Genomic DNA, 4,750 nt, shown 5'->3' with positions numbered 1-4,750 from the left:
CGCGCGCTTGCGCGAGGACCGGGTCAGCCCCGCCCTCCGCGTGCACGCGCCGGTCCGTCCCATTGCGGCTGCGCAGAAAGCGCCCGCTGTCCTTTTCGCGCGGAAATGGAGATTCCCGACCTTGCACTGCGGTAGAGTGTTTCAGGAGTCGCCTGTTTTGCGAAGCTCCGCGATGCTTGTTTGTCCTTTTTTTCCTGGACAGGAGGCGCTGTTCGGCCGTATCTTGCAGTGGCTGAATCTTGCTGTGCTGAGCACGCAGAGCGCCTAGGCTCCTTCCCACTCCACCCCAGCATCTCCATCCTGCTGTGCCTTGGTTGATCCTGGTTGAACAGGGGCTTTCGTAGGGAATGCTGTTGTTATAGCTGCTGTGATTGTCATCCATAGGGACAGGCCTGTTTTTCTGAGCCTGTGACATTTTTGTGGATCGGGGTGAAAAACTGACTAGTAAGGATTTCCAGGCCGAAATTTAGAAGTGGGCAACCAGAGGGCAGATCACTGAAGGGCACTTAGGGCAGTGGTTCTCAACCTTTGTAAAGCTGCGACCCTCTAATACAGTTCCTCATGTTGTGGTATCCCCAACCATAAAATTATTTCGTTGCTACTTCATAACTGTAATTTTGCTACTGTTATGAATCGTAATGTAAATATCTGATGTGCAGAATATCTGATAAACGACCCCTGTGAAAAGACCGTTGAAATCCCCAAAGGGGTCGTGTTGAGAACCGCTGACTTGGTCTGTAAAATGAGGAGTGCATTCTCCCCCTGAAACATTTCCTAATTTTTTTTTTTAACCAAAATCTGCCTTGGTTTGGCTTAGTCAAGTGACCTGTGTCATCATGCGCTAAGAATGGAATTGAGCCCTGACAACCTTTTAAGAAAACAGCGTGATGATGGCAGTGGGTGGTGGCACACACCTTTAATCCCAGCACTCAGGAAGCAGAGGCGCGTGGATCTTTGCGAGTTCAAGGCCAGTCTGGGCTACATAGTGAGTTCCAGGACAGGCTCCAAAGGTACACAGAAAAACCCTGTCTCGAAAAACCAAAACCAAAAACCAAAGAAAGTGCAAGAAGTTTGAAGCTGGATCTGGTAGCACACACCTGTAATCCCATTACTTTGAGACCATGATAGGAGATCTCTGCAAGTTCCAGCCAAGACTGTATAGAGAGACTCGGTCTCAACAAACAAACAGAAAAACACCTGGGTTTGGTTCCAGAGCTCATGTGGTGGCTCAGGACCACCAGTCACTCCAGCTCCAGGGGATTGGCCTCCGCAGGCTCCTACATGCACATGAAGCACACATTTGCTCAGGTGCTCACAAACACCCTTAGCACACCTCTAGCCCCAGCACTCGGGAGGCAGAGGCAGGTAGATCTCCAGGTTTGAGGCCAGCCTGGTCTACAGAGCAAGTTCCAGGACAGCCAGGGCAACACAGTGAAACCCTGTCTTGAAACAAAAGTAAATAAACTTCTTTTTAAAAAAGTCTTACTGAACTGGGCATGGTGGCTCGTATCTGCAATCCCCACATTTGAGAGGCTCAGGCAGGCAGTTGTCAGGAGTTTGTGGCCACCCTGGGTCACAGTCTAAGACTTGAACAGAAAAACAAAACAAAGCCTTACTGATTGTTCACACCAGTAGCCAAAGCACTGGCGGCAGATAGCACAGCAGCTGGGTTAGTGCCAGGGCTACTGCATACCTGATACCTAAGACTTAAGACTTTTTTGTTTCTTTCGAGACAGGGTTTCTCTGTGAAACAGTCCTACTGTCACTATATGGTCACTACTGTCACTATATGGTCCAGGCTGGCATCGAACTCACAGAGATCCACCTGCCTTTGCCACCTGAGTGCTGGGATTAAAGACATGAGCAACCACTGCCACCAAGTCTTTCTTGATAATGAGAGGTCATGAACCTTGGACCAATTAGCAGTTGTTCATAGAGATGAGGGTTGTAGCCCAAGTGGAAGAGTGCTTGCTTAGCAAGCCTTGGGTTTGACCCCCAGCATCTGATGAACGAAGATGTTGGCACATTCGTAATCCCAGTACTTGGGAATGAAGGCAGGAGGACCAGAAGATATCCTTAGCTACATAAGGAGTTCAACATCAGCCTGGGCTTCAAGAGACCCTGTCTCAAAAATGAATGGATAAACAAAATGGTTCTTTTGACTCTTATTATTTTATTATTTTATGCGTATGAGTGTTTTGCTTTCATGTATGTCTGTGTACTGTGTTCATGCCTGATGCTGAGGAGGCCAGAAGGGGGCGTTTGTTCCACTGGAGCTGGAGTTAAGGACAGTTGTAAGCCACCACGTAGATGCTGGGAATTGAACCTGGGTCCTTGCAAGAGCAGCAAGTCTCTTAAAATGCTGAGCCATCTCTGTAGCCCCAAAGTAATGTTTTGTTTTGTTTCAAAACAAGGTTTCTCTGTGTAGCTCTGACTGTCCTGGAATTCACTCTGTAGACTAGGCTGGTCTTGAACTCAGATATCCACTCCACTTGCCTCTGCCTCCTAAGTGCTGGGAATAAAATTGTGCACCACCTTGCCTAGTAAAAGTAGTGTGGTTTTTTTTGTTTTTGTTTTTGTTTTTTTTTTTTTTTTTTTTTTGAGACAGGGTTTCTCTGTAGCTTTGGTGCCCGTCCCGGAACTAGCTCTTATAGACTAGGCTGGCCTCGAACTCCCTGAGATCCGCCTGCCTCTGTCTCCCGAGTGCTGGGATTAAAGGTGTGTGCCACCACCGCCTGGCTTAGTGTGTTGTTTTTATTTTGTTTGATTTGGTTTGTTTTTTTTTTGGCATAGGTCCCTTTGTGTGGCCTTGGACGTCCTGGAACTGGCTCTGTAGACTGGGCCAGCCTAGAAGTCACAGAATCTGCCTGCCTCTGCCTCCTGGGTGAGGGGATTAAAGGCCTATGCCTCCACCACATGGAAAAAGTACAAGGGAGGGAGGGAGGAAGGGAGAGAGAGAAGGAGGAAGGAAGGAAGCCATAACTTTATGGCCCTACCCTCTGTGGCCCTGAGGTAGGCCTGAGTTGGAGGTAGGTAGGAACTAGGAGGGATGGGTGCAGCAGCTGAGGTCACCAAGCATGCTCTCCACTCGGCTTTGCATCTGTCATCTTTACTCCAAGGGAGCACAGTGACTAAGCCACGTCCCCAGCCCCTACAAGCTCACTCCCTGTTGAGGCCACTGTAGCCTCTGACAAATTCATGTGTGACCCATCAGCTCCAACCCTCCTAGTGGGCTCCTCTCCAATTCTCCCTCTCCACAGCTGTCGAGCTGTCCCTCCCTGTACCCTCCCGGAATGTTCCAGCTCCTCCTTTCCTGTCTCATCTCTCAACATTTTCCCCAGGTCATCTCGCCTGGCCCTGAGGCCTCTTCTTCCTCACCTTCGTTCCCACTGGGCTTGCATCCTGCTCACATTTGGACTGGTATTTTTCTGTCGGAATACTCCCTGTTCTGCCCTGACACCTGGTTCCTGCCAGACCGTCAGCAGCTGCACACCAGCTGGGGAAGCTGACTGGTCAGGGGAACTGGCTTAGTGTCCCCTAGCCAGGGGAGAGTCTCCCCCACCTTGGTACAGATTTGTACCCCTTGCACTTCTATTGGGTTTGAGTCCTTTCTGACCCTGGATAGGTCATCTGACCCACACGTCAGTATCCTAGTTCGTTAGGTAAGTATGAAATTGAGGGTAAGGGCTGCTGGCAGACCTCAGAGTGCCCACAAAAATGAAACGAACCAACGAGTCAAAGATACAGCTACACAACCCCCTATGCCACTCTCTCCATCAAAATGGAATAGTACCCATGTTTGACTTTGAGTGTAACAAAAAAACAATAATGAAACTGGGCGGTGGCACACGTCTTTAATCCCAGTACTTGAGAGGCAGAGGCAGGTGGATCTCTGAGTTCAAGGCCAGCTTCTTCTACGTGGCAAGTTCTAGGTCATCCAGGACTTATATGGAAAGATCCTATCTCCAAAAAAACTTGTACTGGTGACATGTTTAAGTGATAATATTCTGAATATGTTGGATTAAATAAAATGACTTGTGTTGTATAATGTATTGAAGAAATTAAGCATAAGCCTTTCTAGCATCAACTAGGTGAAAAGCAATTGGAAAACAGCAGATTTCTTTATTTTTTATGTTTGACACAGGAAATCACTATGTTGCCCATTTTGGCCTGAAACCTGTAATCCTCGTACCTCAGGCTCCCCAAGTGCTGGGATTACAGGTGTGCTCAGACAGTGGAGCCTGTGAGCATGCACCACCACATCTGGCATCCACACTGTTTCTTTTTTAGTTTTGAGACTGGATCCGCAGTAGCCCAGGCTGGCCTCAAACTCACAGAGATCCACCTGCCTCTGCCTCCCTAGTGCTGGGATTAAAGGCGTGTGCCACCACTGCCCAGAGTGATTTAAAAATTTTAGTTGCGTGTGTATGTGTGTGTGTGTGTGTGTGTGTGTATGTGTGTGTGTGAGAGAGAGACAGAGACAGAGACAGGCAGGCAGAGTGCAGTGTTTGAAGAGGCCAGAAGAGGGCACCAGAGCCCCTGGAATTGGAGTTAGCAGCCACTATGAAGCAGTTCTGGTCAATGAGAAGCCAGCAGGCTCAGAGAAGTCCCTGAACCAGAGGGTGTCATGAGGATCCTATGAGTTCCTGACCCATAGAACCTGGAAGGAATCTTGTTTGTTGGTCTAATCTGCTAACCCCTTCTCCTTTTATGACTTCTGGGAAACTGGACCAGATCTAACTTCTGCAAA

This window comes from Microtus oregoni, unplaced genomic scaffold (genome assembly GCF_018167655.1).
Source record: "Microtus oregoni isolate MIOR12 unplaced genomic scaffold, Mior012 000012F_ref0000307, whole genome shotgun sequence".
NCBI lineage: Eukaryota > Metazoa > Chordata > Mammalia > Rodentia > Cricetidae > Microtus > Microtus oregoni.
This window is presented reverse-complemented; position numbering follows the sequence as displayed.